This window comes from Podarcis erhardii, assembly GCF_964252035.2.
Source record: "Podarcis erhardii genome assembly, chromosome: 1".
In the NCBI taxonomy this organism is placed as follows: Eukaryota; Metazoa; Chordata; class Lepidosauria; order Squamata; family Lacertidae; genus Podarcis; species Podarcis erhardii.
Window position 1 is genome coordinate 102,720,540 of NC_138497.1, and position 17,145 is coordinate 102,737,684.

Sequence of the window (17,145 nt, forward strand, 5' to 3'; positions counted from 1 at the left end):
AATTGGAGGGGCAGGCACAGCCTATCCTGACCCCTCCACCACCAGCATATTATAACCAATGTCTAACCGCAACCTTACAAGTTGTGACGAATTGCTGAGTAATAGGCAAAAACCAAATGGCACAGCCAATCACCAAATGGCAAAATTCCTACTAGGCCCCTGCGCCAAGGCAGACGACCCCATGACAGGCAAAGCAAGGTCAACCGGAAAAGAGGGCGGGCGGGCGGGTGATCCGATGCACTCTGCAAAGAGAAAGAGAAACCAGAGTGCACCAATATTTAAAGACTATGGTCCCGCCCACCCAATTTGCAACATACAATTTGCCCCAGCAACCCGGTTATCCAATCATAATGCCAGGCAACAACTATTAACCTGCCTGGCAACAAGAGGCCTGGCCCGGTGGCCCACACCGCAACACGTGCTCTCATTTATTGGAGAACACACTTTCCCATAATTCCCTGGGAAGAGGTGTGAGCTGTTAAACCCCTATGGGAACCGTCACTGTGAGGGGAATAAGCCTCTCCTAACAACTCTCATGCCTAGTGTATAGTGCAGGTGGGGGGACACACACACACTCATACATGCCCCACCCAAAAGAAAAGCAGTGCACTGCATAATTCCTAGTTCATTAGGATCAGTTGCCATAGAACAGATGTTCACAGAACATTGAACTTTAACACACCGAGCTTCAACAAGGCAAAAGGAGGGCAGTTTCCCATTTCTGCTACACTCCACCATTTTCTTCCTTTCTTGTTAGTTTTAGATCCAATCTTTCCTCCAAGGAGCTTAAGGCAGAATACATAGTTCCCTAGTGAGGTTTGTGGCGGAGTTGAGATTTGAACCCAGAACCTCCCTGTCCTAGTCCAACACTCTAACCATTACACCACAGGAGCATAGCAGACATGGGAAACTTTCCATTAACGGTATTGCACTTGAGATGGCTAGGAACTGCCATGCAGATGTTCCTTAAGACTATCCTAGGTCACTAGAGCAAATCATAACGTATGGAACAGGAAAGTATATAATGATGATGCTTGTATCTAGTGGTATGTAATGACAATGATTCCTCTCATCATCATTTGGATTCTGTCTCTCTCACACACACTCAAACTTGTACGCTAAGTGAAAGCTACAGGATTGAATTATAGACCATTCAGTTTTCCCCTTGCTGTGATCAACACTGCTGAGTATAACATTACAGAAAGATAGAAAGGTATGTTTCATAAAAAGGGATAAAGTAATATAAAGAGAAGTTCAAATTCAATAAATGGGATTTTGTGTGTGCATGTGGGTATACTGGATTTCTTGCCACTTTCAAGCTAACCCCCTTAGTTCACTTCAATACAATCACTGAAGTAGCTGGGAAAAGAGACAAAAATATATGCTTTGATATGGTAGATCAACCCCAAAGTTTCCCCTCCTAATAAAATAAAATAAAAGTCTCTTTTGTATATACCGTTTACAATGCAAATCTCAAGTTAGTGATTTCAGGCTCACTTCATGAGGGACAAAGAAGTATCTAGACACACAATGATAGATAAAATAGAATAGATCTGCAGTGACGGGGCATCTTTGATAGTTCAACAAAAGTTTTAAAAATAAATGAAAATCATTTATTTTCCCTGGCTACCTTGAATTAGCTCTGTGTGTGTTTGTATGCATAGATGGGCCTGGGTGAGAATGTTGCTGTATCATTACATAAACTTAGCAAGCCATATGGTTAAACAGCACCAGTTTGCATCAATCAGTACCTCTCTCTTATGGGTAGGATTCCCCCTTCCTTTTAAAAAGGGAAAACATAACAATATGCTTGGAAAGTGAACACCTGAGTTGGCTGCCTGATTATAGAAAGCAAACACATTTTAAGAGCCAAGTTCCTGAAACATCTGCTGGATTTTAAAATCTCTCCATCTTTATTAAGTAAAGAGAGAATAACATGGGTTCCGGAGTATTACATCAAGGATTGTGACTTGTTATATATTTTCTTTTGGATTTAGATGAATCTGCCTTTTGGTTTATAGGCAGTCTGCTCCTATTGCAAAAATACCCATTTTAAAAGAATGGCAAAGAAAGCTGTTGTAGGTAAGTAGGCCAAATGAAAAAAAAAAGTTGGATTTTTATATGCTGCCTTTAACATTCAAAATAACGCTTGAAAAGGGTCGGCCAAGTCACACTTTAGAAAATACCTCTCAAACAAAAGTCTACTTCCTTCACTTTTTTTTTCAAGCAAGAGTCCTCTTGTTTGTTTTTAGTCTTTCCACACAATTTTGGTGGGTGTGGTTGCACAATAATTGTGCATTTCCTCCCCATAATTCCAGATAAGCATTGGCATGTGTGTGTGTGTCTCCTTCACTCTCAGCAGCAGGAAGGCAGACATACAGACTGCATAGCACATGGCGCCTAATCTGTGTGGTCCATCAGGATCTGGCATCCTCCACCAATCAGGATTGCAGGAATAGCAGACTTAGGTTGTAATCCTATGCACACGTACACACACAGTGGGAACCCCACTGAACGCAGCAGTTGATACTTAACTTTGCCTGAGCGGGCTTCCACTTGGACAATTCGGGTTCTTCTGCTCCCCCTGCAGTCTGGGCTTCCCCATCCCCAGGGGTGGAGGAAGGGGGCTGTGGTGGGTGCGGACGGACCTGGATGTCACCGCTGAGGAGGGTGACAAAATGCTGGGCGGGGACTGCAGCACACCTGAGCCACGTGTCTCTCCTGGGAGAGATGTGGTGGCTTGGGTGTGCATAGGATCTGCGCTGTCCAAACGGTCCACCTGCTGCCTCCCCCCCAGCTGCCTCCCCCCTTCCCTGCCCCTATGGGTGGCTCGCCCCACCCCTGGGCATGCTGCCTGAGCAGCTTCCTCCGCCACTGCCCATCCCCCACCCCAGTGCTCTAGCTGGCTCCCCAGTTCCACAGAGTAGATTTTTTTGGGGGGGGTGGATGGGGAAGGAGTGGAAGGGGAAGCCCTGTTGCAAAAGTGGAAGTCTGATTTGTTTGAAGGCAGGCACAATTGTATGCCACCCGGTAGGAATCACTTTTGACAAGTATAGGAGCACACTGTTAGCCTTATGAAGAGTCAGCCCATGGTCTGTTGAGCCTAGGTGTATCTACTTTGACTGACAATGGATCCCTGCAAAGCACGTACTCTACCACTGTGCTATGGTTCTGTGCCTTAGAACAATTCCATTCCTGCCTGTTAGGGCTATCTGGAGATTCCCTAATCTGTAGGTAGGAATAGCGATGCAAGAAAGCAGCCGTTTCCACTCCAACCTGTATTCATCAGAACCAGTGCTGTTTCTGTTCTGCTGCAGTTCAACTTCCATCAAAAACAATGTTTGTCCTGCTGTCTGCTGGCTGAATTTAACGTAATCTGTGACATCGTTAATTCCGCAATTCTGCTCCATTCCTTTCACTACAAAGCGGATTGATTTCAATTCATACTAAATGTCAGGAAAGGGGTGGGTATAATTAATGATGAATCATTTGCAGACTAACACCACTCCCCCTGAATAATGAATATGAATCAGATTTGCTTGCCTGATTCCTATTCCTGGCAGCAAACGTGCATGCAAATCTGCAGAAGTTCCCGCTTTTGTTTCCACTTAGCGCAGAATTAACTGCCATCCCTCGATAGGAATGAGGCTGTTTCTGCACACAGATTTGTGTCTGCTTGCATGTGGGGCCTCCTCAAGCTCTCTTTAAGCTGATGGAATCTGTCAACAAACAAACAAACAAACAAGAATTCATAGAGCCGCTGTTACGAAATGCTAGATTAAAGCCAGGGAGTGTTCATTTAAAACCAGAGAAACCCAGTTTAACTTGCCTCACAGGGTTGTTGTGGGGACAAAAAGGTGGAAAGCATCATATGTGCCACCCTGAGGAGAAAGTGTGTGAAAAAATGTCATAAATTATAATAATACAAATCCATAATGCTTTGACTGTAAAAAAAACCAGGGAAGCAGAACTTTTAGCAGCTCTTGATGGTGCCAGGATAGCTCAGTCGGTAGAGCAGGAGACTCGTAATCTCAGTGTCATGGGCTTGAGCTCCAGGGTGGGCAAAAGATTCCTGCATTGCAGAGGGTTGGACTAGATGACCCTCATGGTCTCTTCCACCTCTACAATTCTATGCAAGTTGCATTTTTTGAAGTGCTCTGATGATACCTAGGAGTTTCAATGATAAAACCTTTGTCAAGACTGTTGGCAGAGAAAACTTGGCAGGAACGGGATAGGATGGAATGTGTGTGTGTGTGTGTGTGTGTGTGTGTGTGTGTGTGCCCCACCACTCAATCAAAACCTACAAACCACTGATCTGTATGTTAAGCCTATTGGCACATGCAAGGCAATTTTGTTGCATGACCTACTGGGGAAAAACCAGTAAAAATAGAAGTCAAATCACTTAAAGAACTGCTGTTTAGTGAGTTAGAATGAATGAAGTCTTTCGTGAGTTTGTGCTCGCAGATTCATCGCTGTTTCTGTTCTAGCCGTTCCCCTAGCTGAGTCTCAACTGCCCCAGGCAGTCTTTTTGAGGACACTTGACCTGTCAGTCATATTTCAGAAACTACTGATATGGTACTTGCTGATTTAGTTTAGATTCCAAACAGGCTAGCTGCTGGATTACAGACTAATGACCCATCCGATGCTGAAGGCAAAGGCTTAAAGTGCGGGAGTGAATTAAGCCTCCACGTTATCTGTAGGGGGAGAATTTATTATGTCATTAAATTTGATTCAATAAATTTTCTTTCTTTTCGATGCAGTGTGTCGAGCGAAAAGCAAAGAAGCAAATTCCACCCTGAGCACTGGCGTTTTTGTTTGCTTGCTTTCGTTTACATCGGATGCAGGTAAATCATTGCGGTGATATGCAGAGAAGCTCGGGTGATGCGCAGCTGAAGCTCTGAAATATCAATAGGAATGATAGGTCAGGGAAGCTGCACGGCTGATTAACTAAGCCTGGGTGCCTATGGACCAGGCTCATTTGAATACATGCTCCAGTTGCTAAATACAAAGCAAAGTGAGGCTTGGCTTTCTTTGATGACCCCTTAGGTGTGGTTTCAAGGGAATATTCAATGAAATACCAAACCTCCACAGTGTAAAGATATTAGCATTGCGTTATAGATAGCAGTCCAGATCTAATGCGAGGCGGGTAACCTGATGAGTCAAATGAGGATTGAGGGTCGGTTTGCCGAAGTAGATGGAAGTATACAAATGCAAAGATTGCTCTGATAATTTGAGAATCTTCAACATTTGGTGTTGTATCTGCCTACATATGTCTCCGGGTTGTGTTGCAGCAACAGATAAGGGTGTTTATAAATAATAACAAATAGATTTCAGGAAAAGAGTAGCATGATTTTGTTGTTGTTGTTGCTCCACATATGTAGCAGCTAATAAAAATTATTTGGGGAATTAAGGAGAATTTAAGTACTGCTGCACTAAGCACATAATTGAATGGGGGAGTAGGGGAAGTGATTCCACTTAACCTACATTAAGATTGCCAGTGTTACATATTGTGGCAAGGGTAGGGAACTTGTCACACTCCAAATTTTGGACTACAATTCCCATCAGGCCAAGCTGTCTTGGCTAATGGTCAGGGATGATGGGAGTTTTAGTCCAACAATATCTGGAGGACCAAAGGTTCCCCAGTCCCTGTATTATGGGGGCGTCATGCCTGGGAACTATAGATACTGTTCACAATCCTGCAAATAAGTGTGGAAGACCAAGGCATGGAAGATCAAGGATTGCTTAAGCCTACTGAAGTCTGTGCTGGATTGCAGCTGCTACATTCAAGAAAGAAGTGGTTCTGGGATAATGAGCTACATTAAAGCCTTTCCCATCAGATTAGAAAGTGGTGTAACCAGAAGTTTATTTATTTAATATGTCCACCATGAGCTCTTCAAAGCGGCTGACAAGAGAGATAACATAATAATTTAACAGTTTAAAACATCCCTTGCAATCTGACACTGAAAAACCTAAAACAGGAAATAACAGAATACAGCAGCAATAAAAACAATTCGAAACTGAGAGACGGAATAAGTTCAGTAAAACATCAACCCAAATGTCTTCCTAAAAAAAAGAAAAAAGGTTTTTGACAATTTAACAAAAGCCATTAGAGAGGTGGCTTATTATGGGCTTCCCTTGTACACAACCACCACAAAGCTGTCTTGGGGGACATTGGGAAGGCCTCCAGAGATGATTTCAGTAGGTGGTCAGGCTTTTGTGGAAGAAGGTGGTCCTTCAGATAACTTGGTTTAGGGCTTTAAAGATCATCACTAGCACTTTGAATTATGCCCAGAAAGAAATTAGAAGCTGGTACAGCTGGTTCAACAAAGGACTGACATTCCTCCTATATGAAGCCTAGCCACCACATTCTGAACCATCTGTAGATTTGAAAACTCTTCTGAGGCAGCCCTTTGCAAAGTGCATTGCAATAATACAGATGCGGTGTAACCAAGATATTTATCATATAATATTACAGACTCCAAATTCATATTGAATTAATGTGCTCAGTCCATTTTTCTTTTGCAGTCTTTGATCTAAATAAAAAACAGTGTGTGCTTTGATGCACAAATGACCTTTCCCATTAATTTCAATAGATAAGAGAGCTGGGTACATGCATCCCTTGTGTATGCTCACCTGAGCTATCCATTGAAATTAATGGGGAAATTGTTGCAGCTTTGTATGTAAATTTGGATTCCGACAATCAGTTAATGGGTAATACTGACTGGTTACTGTACACCAGCTGTTGCTTATTTTAATTGGATTTCTACAGTTTGCTGTCTATGTCCCTCTGAAAACGAGTGCAGATAGCCATATATGCACGACTGATGATTGGTTCCCATTCATTCTCTCAGAAGTAGTAGCCATTTTCTCCAAGCCAGAAAAATCACTGTTAAAAGTAATTCTGATTTATAGCCATAAATGGCTCAACATTCTTTGGAGGCTGGAAAAGACAAAGTTCACTCGGACTTCTACATTTAAACAATTTCTCTATTGTGCTTTGGGCTATTAAGGGACATTCCAGACTGCTTGCCAATTACGCCCTATTAGCGTAGTAGCAATTTCATGGCATTCATGTGACAATCATACTTCATCCTAAGCAAACCATCACGGCAGTAATAGCAGCACCACACTTAAAAATAACTGCTTCCACAAATTATTAGGTGGGGCATCTGAAACGAAACTTAGAAAATACCAATAGCCTAAACTAACCAGCTCTTCGCTGGTAGCTGCATCTAATGCCAAAGTAGTTTCTTCAGCTTAAAACTCGAACATGCTTTTAAAAAATTGAATTCTTCTTCTTTTTTCTTCCTGTGCTTGGGGAATTTCCCAGCTGTTTGGGAAAGAGCTAAATATTGTGCTAAAGTCTAGAATAGGGTTTCTGTGCAGACATTCTAAACCAATGTGGTAGTTTCCAGATCTTGTGGACTTCAACCCCATCAGCCTCAGCCAACACAGCCAATGGTCAGATATGATGAGGGTTGTAGTCACAACATCTGGAGTGCACCATGTTGGCTACTTCTTAAGTATTTGGAGAAATCAAGAGGTGCATATAGATTTACAAACCAGTGGGAATTCTCTACTGGTGCCTTTCACATTTGAGTGTTTCCTAGTGGCCTATCACATCCACTGTACACAGTCTTCCTTTCTCCAAATTCAGAAATCACTGGACCTAGACAAGATCTTCTCCAATTTTTGGCAAGATAATATCGCATTTAGTCCACTGACTAAAACTTGGGGGAATTTATATAAAAAGAAATCTGAGTGGGACTACTTGTAATGTCTGTTGCCCCTGTAAATTTCCAACCAGGCACATACTTGAGAACTTCTGGACTCCATATGGCTGCTGACACACAGGCAGACAGACAGAAGAAACAAATGCATAGATGTGAAATGCCAACAATTGCAAGAGCTCCTATTTAAACCCCTCCCCAAGGGGATAGTTTTAATGCCAGATTGAATGTGTCTTACTTTTCCCCTTCATATTTTATATAAAGTCTCTCTAGCATACTTTCAGTCTTGAGCAATCATAAGAGAAATAGCTTACCACTGTTCACAAAGAAGTCTAAGTGTGTTCCTTTAGAGATCACAAAGAAGCGCTTGAACCTGATTTCTGATCACAATGATGAGGAAAGTCGAATTGCTGCCTTGCAGTCTGGAGAAACCGAAAATTCAGAGGAGAGATATGATTTTGTTTGCATTTTAAGTGGCATTCTCAAACCACTATGTGAACTTCAGCACAGCTCTTTGAAGTTCGCACTTCTCTGAATATTTTGATGCAGGACTCCAACCAAAAAACATTCTACGAAACCTTAGGGGAAAGTACATAAACATGCATATATTAGTGAAAATAACATACAAAAGTGCATCATGCTAGAGAAAATTCCTTGCAGAAATGTGCTCGGTAATATCAAGACTGCATACAAACATACTGGTATCAAATTCCCATTAAAATGTTGATGAATTTGCATGAAGATTTATGTATTTTTTAAATCAAATTGCGGCAGAAATGCAGAGAGCTGAGCTGAATATTGGAAGAACGAGAAACTGAGAGAAAGGGGGGAAACTGAGAGATTGGTTCATCCCTTCTTTTTGTCCACCCCCGTGGAATCTGATTTGATGAAGATCAGCCTAGAAATGCTCTAAATAAATAAAGATCTCTAATGTCCATTCATTTCCCCCCTTCTGTTTGCTGCTTAAAATAAATGCCTGTGGTTGAGCAACAAGGGTGGCGCTGGGAGAAAAGAGAGGCAAAATGAAACATTCTCCCTGACATCTTTTACTATCACTTTGCAGCCAAAAGTATAAATGCTGTGTTGTTAGTCAAGCTCCTGTGTCTTGTTAAACAGAGTTGCACATTTCCTGCTCCAGGCCCTCTTTGCAGAACAGTCCTTGTGCCACCTGCTGTAGCTGTCTTTTGAGTCGGGGGTGGGGGTAAGGTGGGGGTGGGTGGGAAACAGAAATAAGAAGCAGGTCTTCAGCAATACTTTGTAGTGTGAAAGTGCTTTCTGCAGGCTGTGAAAGTGCTCTTCAAAGATCTATCTTGACAACTGTTATTACCAATAGTTTTACAGCACTTTCAGGCCGTGATCTTAAGCACATGTGCCTGGATATAATTTCCATTGAAATGATGACATGTACCTTCAAGAACATGCATTTGGGATTTAGGTTGCAGGATTGCAAGCCCATCCCTCCCACTCCGCCCTCCGGCATCCTTATGCTATTCATTCTCATAGCACCTTCGTGAGAAATGTCACCCAATGACCCTTATATGGACTAGGAATCAAAGTCGGAAGGTCTAAGACAGGGTTCAGCTGGTGTGGTGCAAGGGGTAGCAAGTCAGACTGTAAGCCAAACTACGTTGTGTGAGGAGGGAGGCACAGGTTATCTTAGCTGACCTTGAACAAGTCACTTTGTTTTCAGCACTCACGTCAGTAAAATGGGCATACCGCCTCCTAAATGCTGTGAGAACCATCACAAGCAAGATAACAGGAAACAGCAAATTTAAAAGGTTCCTTTCCTGGCTGCTTGTATATTTACAATCAAGTGGGGGCTTGCGTGTGGATTCAAGCTGAGTCCTTGAACAGAATAGGAAAGAATCCGTACCAAAGGCAGAGATTGATCTGCCATTGTGAAAAGCAAGTGGGTGGAGTCAAGCCAATTGCCCACATCACCTCAAATTATCAGACGAGGCAGTCAGAAATAAACACATGTACACTTTTGTCAACCTGGGGGATGCCTATGCACTAACCAGAAGCAGATGGGAGGGGGACCTCAGATCCTCAGAGCTGAAAGTAGCCCTGCAGGTGTGGCCACTAGGACTCCTCCAAAGCCAAACCCCTCACCAGCCTTGTTCCACGCTCTTTTCACATGTTTTGTCTGGTTGCAATGGGCTCTTGGACATTGATAATGCTTGGGAGTTCTGGTGAATGAATGGCGTTGGGTATCTGAGCAGCCATGGTAGGCTGCTGTAAAAATGACTGCTCAAATTTTGTGCATTTGCTTACTGGGCATTTCTGGGATCTGTGGAGAACTTAGGCATAGAAGTACAGTACTCAGAAGAAGCACGTAGACAAAAGGTTTTGTCAGTTGGGGAAAAGCGAGAAATGCAAGTCACGATTTGTGGACATCACCATGTATATGATCTTCTCTGCCAGGACCTGACTTAGATATTCCTCATGTGGTACAGGAAAGAGGGCTATGCCTGCCTAGACAGGAGGTGCTTGGAGTGTGGAGGTGTTGAAAACAGCTGTGTGCACCATAGAGACTCTCTGAACCCCTCAGCTAGCCTGCTGCCAGTCTGTTTGGCTTCTGTACATAGGAGTGCCAACTAAGCCGCGACCGTGGGTGCCTGGGGCTGTGGGTAACATGCAACGTACATGGCCCTGGCACTGAAATTTGTGGGTGCCTGGACCCTTCATGGGGAATTTTGTGGGTGCTTGGGCACTCAGCATCCCAGAGAGTTGGCACCTATGTCTGTACATGAAATGGGAGAGGACCATCTTGTTTTGCATTTCAGACAACAAAATGTCTTCTGCCAGCGCTGAAGGAAGATTCCTGTTATGCTTTTTTTATGTGTGAGGAGTGACGTGTCAGAATAATTTCTCCAGCCTCATTCCTGGGCACTGGTTTTGTCTTCCTTTAATATCTTCTGTGACATTCACTAAAGCTCCCTGTGGTTTTACAAGCCCTGGGAACCTATGTAAAAACACTGCTCTTAATTGTCAGGTGAGTTATCTCTTCCAACTCCACTGCACATTGCTGACTTTATTACCTGTCAAGTCCTTGGTGATGGGAGGCAAACTAAACACACAGGGGGGAATGAGCGTCAGCAATAAATGTGTTTTTCATCCTGGCTGGTTTAAGTTTCAAAGGTGGGAGTCTCTGTTACCTATTCGAGAATGCCTCACTTCACTACAGGTATTTCAGGTAGATTAATGGCTCACTATACAGTACAAAGTCAACGATGCACGGATGTTACCTTGGATGCCACAGGTACAAGGTACAAACTTTGCACCCCACAAGCTTCTTGTTTTGCCTTTCGTTCTTGCATGATAGCTCAGACGGCTGGTAAAATTTAAACAACCTTAACAAATCCAACAGAGCTACTAGTTCAGGGCTCTGTCTTCTGCCAAAAAGAGCTTCTGGCTAATAGGCACCTCTTTGAGCACTTTGATCGACCAATAAGGACCCTTAGCAGCAGTGAAATATGTTGTCTCATCATCACCAGTGCTGAAGAAAGAGTCAACTGTTAGTCTGGTTGCCTGAAGTAACTACTAGTATCTGGAATGAGAGGGCATCAGCCTGTCTTTTGCCTCAGACAGTGAATAGCCTTGGGCCAGCCATGCTACTGAGGATGCTATTCTTGGTTGAAAGCAAGGCTTGTGTCTCCAAAGAATGAAGTAGGTCCTTTCCATGGTCACTTCTCATTTGTGGTATGTGTTCTCCTTCAAAACCCACACTATCTACCATTTTGCCCTCAGAAAGCTTTTCATTTCACCAGGACTCTTGGGATTAAGTTCTTAGTTCTGTTGTTTTATGTTCACATTTGGGTTGCTGGTATTCATCATCAAAATGCATAGTGGTAATAATATAATTATAATCACCGGTTATCAGGATTTGAATTGTCTGGAAAGATGGTGAAGAAACGTATCCAATGAATGCAATAAGAAATGTCACAAACATTCAATATGGCTTTTTATTCAGTACTTCTCAGAAACTAAACTTCAGTTATGAGTGGGAAAATGCAGCTACAAAGTAGGTAAATAGATCTTTTTTGGTGGAACTTTGACAGTCACAGATCCACTGAGACAACTGTTGCCATGCTTCTAGCAACGAAAGGGCAGATGTGCTGACCTGAAGGTTACAGCTCAGAATCTTCTCTGGTATTTTGGTGAGGCATCTTGCATGGGGTGGTCATCCTGCACTTGCCATTTCTTGTAAAGGTTTGGTCACATGGGGATTACTTGAAAAATCATATGATGGGGCACATGGAACCATCTGGAGAGTTGACCAGTAGTACCATGTAGCTACAAGGCGAGCTAAATTCTATGATAGACTTTTGAACTTGTGGGGTGGGATGAATATGGATGAACAGCGTGGTGTAGTGGTTAAGAACGGTGGACTCATAATCTGGTGAACTGGGTTCGCGTCTCCGCTCCTCCACATGCAGCTGCTGGGTGACCTTGGGCTAGTCACACTTCTCTGAAGTCTCTCAGCCTCACTCACCTCACAGAGTGTTTGTTGTGGGGGTGGAAGGGAAAGGAGATTGTTAGCCGCTTTGACACTCCCTAGGGTAGTGAAAGGTGGGATATCAAGTCCAAACAACTCCTCTTCAACAACAACAACTTGGCTTTATTATGTGGGCCAGATGCTGTACATCAGCTTTCCACGTGGTTCCAGTGTAACCCCCTAGGGTTAGGGTTGTAAGATTACGAACAACAAAATGACCATAGTTAGTGGCCACTCAGTCACAGAAGCTCAAGACATTGCTTGTGCTGTACGGGTAAAGCTGATCAATCACATATCTGTAAATTATATATCACAGTGACATGCAGCTAACAAAACAGATAATTTGATGGAGGAAGGTAAACCGGGAACCTTGCAGGGGTTGCACAGAAAAACCAGACAGCACAGATCTGTGTTTGCCAGTTCAATAATCATTCTGCAGAAGCTTCTTTCTTTCAGGGCTTTCCCTGTTGAGTCATTTTGTCTAGTGACAATTCCAGAGATGTTTTTCTTTCCAAACCATGAACATCGATCTTCTTTTCTTTTCCACCAGTGAATCATCTGAGGGGGCTTCTCTAGTCCTTACAGATCCCTTTTCTGCCTCTTTCCTTGTTCTCTATACCTTTTTTTTTCAATGAAGAGACAACTCTCCTCTCCCGTGCTGTGTGCACACTGCACCTTTAAAGGAAATTCTAAGCACATTTCCCCCCTCAAAGAATTATGGACACTCCTCACAGAGTTATAATTCCCAGCAATCCGTAACAAACTACAGTGCCCATAATTCTTTGTGGGGGAAAGAATACTTTGAATGTACAAAGCCCAGGTTAGAGACACAGGTCACAGCAGAGGGTTTGGGGAAATGTAGTCCCAAGACTCCACAATCCCTTCCACTGCTTAAAAAATAGAGACTTGAACCTTCCTCTCTTGTAAGCAGTCATGTTAGCTGTATGCCTGTAGGGTAGTCGTGACACAAGTTGCACAACCCTTTCCTCCCCAAAGAGTAGCCCTTGTGCAACCAGGGCCAGACTCCACCCCCACTAAATCTGCTACAGGTGGAAATGAGATACACCCAAAACCAGCCCATCCTCATTTCAACATAGCACCCAAAGTGTCTGCAACCAACTTCCAAACATGCCCAGATGGCACCTTTGCACAATGAGGTGGTCCACACCACAACAACAGTGCAGAGTTATTTTAGTAGGTTCTCTCTCCTCCCTTCTAAACTTTGTCAGTGTATATCTGTGGCCTGGCTTGCACACACGATGCCGTGTCGAAAAAGACAAGGGGCCTGCGGTAGACCTGCTGAGCAGGCGAGTTGCAGATCTTGCAGAGCTGAAACCAAAGTGGAGAAGTGAAACCGATTTCTAAAGAGAATGCACTTTCCACATTCGTTATGCTTTTGTATCTCCCTCTCTGCATTGGAAATTGCTAGAGATGCAGTTTGGTTCCTACACAACACCTATGGAAAGGCACTAGCCAAAGGAGTACGCAGAGCTCTCCAAATATTTACAATTATTGCCACAGTTCACTGATTGGGTTGGAAGGGAGACCAGTTCTTCACTTAATCAATTGATTGACAGATTTTCAGTAGATTCATTTCTTACATTGTCCTCTGAAAGGGAACAACCTGGCAAAAAAATATGATGTTTAGAACACATTTTGGGAGTATTTTCTTTCTTTTTTGGAGAAAGGTGTATTAGGTCAGGGTGGATTTTAATTAAGAATTGATGTCACTTCACTTTGGTCCTTCTGGCTGCTGCTACTCCCATCTCCCCTTTCTTTTAACCTTGCTTTGGTTTACATTGATGTTTTGTTTATGCCCGTAGCTCCAAATAGAAAGGAATCCGGCAGGAGAGCTGCAAGGGGGTGGCCTGCAGGTCCCATGTCTGGGGCATTTTGCTCTGTGCTCTGGGTGTACCCGTGGCAGCTGCATGGTGATGCACTGCCAGTGAGCTGTGCAACAAGTGGCTGATGTCAGAGTTGAGGGAGAGCCAAGTGATAAATTTGCATATGCAAATTTTCTGCAAATTGGGCCTGTGCCCAAGCAGCCCTTGAGTATAAATAGTATGGGCTTATGTGCATGACTTCTTAATCCACCACTTGTACTTCATGTAGCTCTTATTCCAATAAGTGCAAGAAAGAGTTAACTGAAAAAAGAAAACTTAGAACGTGGTGAGCAAGACATATTTGATTTTTAAAGGAGCAGGAAAAGGAGGAACATTCTGGAAATGTAAAAGATTTACATCGTTCAGTAAATTTATAAGTAAACTATTAGTAAACTGTTGGGTATTAATCCGTTTCACCTGTTGTGTCCTTCTTGAACCGATTAACCTGCAGAACTGGCAGGGTTCACAGGTTTAAGTTACCTGGCCAGTGGTTTTGTCTTAGATCAAAGCAATTAATTTCTGTTTGTAAGGGCTAGGCAGAGCATGAGCCATCTGTTAAGAAAATAAGTCATCAGCTGCTTTGCAAACCGCAGCAAATTCTGTAGTCACATGAGTGGCTTTAATAGGTCTTGAGTAGCTGTTGCAAATTTGGGAAAACTTGGCAAACTAATATATTGAAGCTACAGTCTTCTGTACACTTGTAGTAAGTCCCATTAACCACACTAGGACTTTTCTGAGTAAATATGGATTGCAGCCTTAAAAACACACACAAAAAACAAGGAAAAAAGCAGCCTAGCACAAACATGATATTGTGCAAATTGCCTTTGTGGGCAGCAAATATCCCAAACCTGGTCCCATAAAACTTGGGTTGTGGTTTTTGCAAAATGCTTAATAAAGGCAAAAATTGGAGAAATGTTTTAACTTTGCCGTTGTTGTAATCATGCTGGTTTATGACTGTAATTAATCTTTGATTTGATAAAAGTGGGGCAGGTCAACAGCGGAAACCAAGGAATTTTGCCACTAGCTTCAGTTAATTGCACCTTAAGAACACAGGAAGAGCTTAGTGGATGAGGCCAATGGCCCATCCAGTCCAACATCCTGTTATCACAGTGTCCAACCACTGTGGGGAAGCCCACAACTTGGATCTGACCACAACAGTACTTTCCCCACTTGTGATTCCCAGAATCTAGCACTCAGAGGCATACACTGGAGGTGGAACACAGGTATCCTGGATCGTAGCTGCTGATAGTCTTATTCTCTGTGAAAAATTTCTGGCAGTTTTCCCACACTATCTGCATGGTATCCAGTCTTCCCTTCATTCATTTACCTTCCTAGACTCCCCACAAACAAGTAATCAAACATAGGGTTAACTCTGATCTGATTCACACAACCATCTTTCCATGCTGGTGATACAGTGGATGACTGTTGCCTCTTCTTGGTCTCATCAGTCTCCTTCAGAAACAAAAAGGCACCTTTGGATCCAACTCAGGGCTGGGTTATGAATTTAAAAACACAACATAACAAATAGGAAAGCCTTGAAATGACCAGTGTATAGCAAAGATACTTTGTGCAAGGATGCCAGATTGTCACGCCAAAACCGATAGGTCTCTCTTTCTGTTCACACATCCGTAGAGTGTCCATCGCTTGATTTGTCTAACCATGATTCTTCTCTCCTCGATGACTGGCAGATGGATATGTGAGTCTGCCGAAAGGCATTGCGTTGGAAGCGACATCAGGTGATGTGGAAGTGCTATCCTCGATATAAGTTCTGCGATAGCACATTCACACATGCAAGTCGCAGCTTGACGTCTTGTTCATCAAGGGACGAGCACAAATGTGCAAACCGGCAAACTGCAGCACAAGTGCAAGGCATGCTCCAATATTACCATTCACACTTCATTATTGGTTTTGCTTTGTTTATTTGGAAAACGTGCATCTTGCCATATGACTTTTTCAAAGAAAGTGTCCCTCGTCTGTGCAGCTACATCCTGACAAGTTTTCAGAAGACAGCAATAGTGCTGGAAGGGACCCCAGGATATTCTCCTCACTTTGCATGTGTGAACCAACTTAGTGAACACTGCAACTGCAATTTGCCTCTCTATAAACTTGCAATACTAGAAAGACAGCAATAAATTAATGGGCAAGGTTTCAACTTAAAAATGACCCTGGTCTCTCAGGGGGTTATTCTTGCCTTCAGTCTTGCACATCTTTTGTGGAGTAATCTGAATGATTTTTTAAAATAATAAATACTAAGGCACAATGTGTTCTTTCCCTCTGTACCTGCCTGGCAACCCTTCCACCCTATCTCTACAAAACCTTTTGCATGCCTTTGCAGCAGCAACCAGCCTGCAAGGTAGTTTACCAACTTCGTTTGGCTATTGAAGAGCTTGTAAACAAATTCATAAAATTTGTCATGCTGATTATAGTGTTGGCAAACACAATGGCTGATCATGTTATAAATGTTTATCAACACCCGCACTCACCCACCTGCTAAGAGGTGCTACGCTTTAATGAAATTGTTTGACTATCAAGGCTGGTTGCTAAGATACAATGTTCTCGTTACTAGGGATGTGATGCTTGCAGATTTCTGTTATCAAATAATGATTAGAGATGCGCTAACCTCAAGGTGTTCCGTGCAGCGAAAGGTTTGCTGAGCCTCAAATTAGTAAACTGTCTGCCTGAGCAGACACTTACAGAAGGAGCGCGCGAGCATCAAAGTTACAGGGCTGACATTTTAAAAGGAGACAATATCGGTCAGACGAAGCAAGCATCCCCTGCATATGATGAAAAATGTGGAAATGTTTACATGATCAGTTGCCAAGCACAATGTATTTATGACATATTTCCAACTTAGGATAGTCTCCAGTCCCGGCATCAAATAATTGCATTTTCTTTTTAGTGTATCAAAAGCCCCCTTACACCCACTCCTTCCAATAAGCCCTGTCTTTTAAGATCCCCTATTTTGCTGCAGGAAAGAAAAGCGGGGGGGAAAGACCAGGACACCAAAGGAGATGAAGCCAAATTAGCAGGAGAA

General features: G+C 43.0%; 1 long non-coding RNA gene across 1 annotated transcript in view; it reads left to right on the forward strand.

Annotated features, from left to right (window-relative positions):
* Window positions 1-16,321, forward strand: part of LOC309348632 — a 54,329-nt gene extending 38,008 nt beyond the window's left edge. The window contains exons 4-6 of the long non-coding RNA XR_014159494.1: window positions 2,022-2,082; window positions 4,761-4,844; window positions 15,800-16,321. This is a non-coding gene — a long non-coding RNA (uncharacterized lncRNA). The remainder of the gene's footprint in view (window positions 1-2,021; window positions 2,083-4,760; window positions 4,845-15,799) is intronic.
* Window positions 16,322-17,145: the final 824 nt, after the last annotated feature.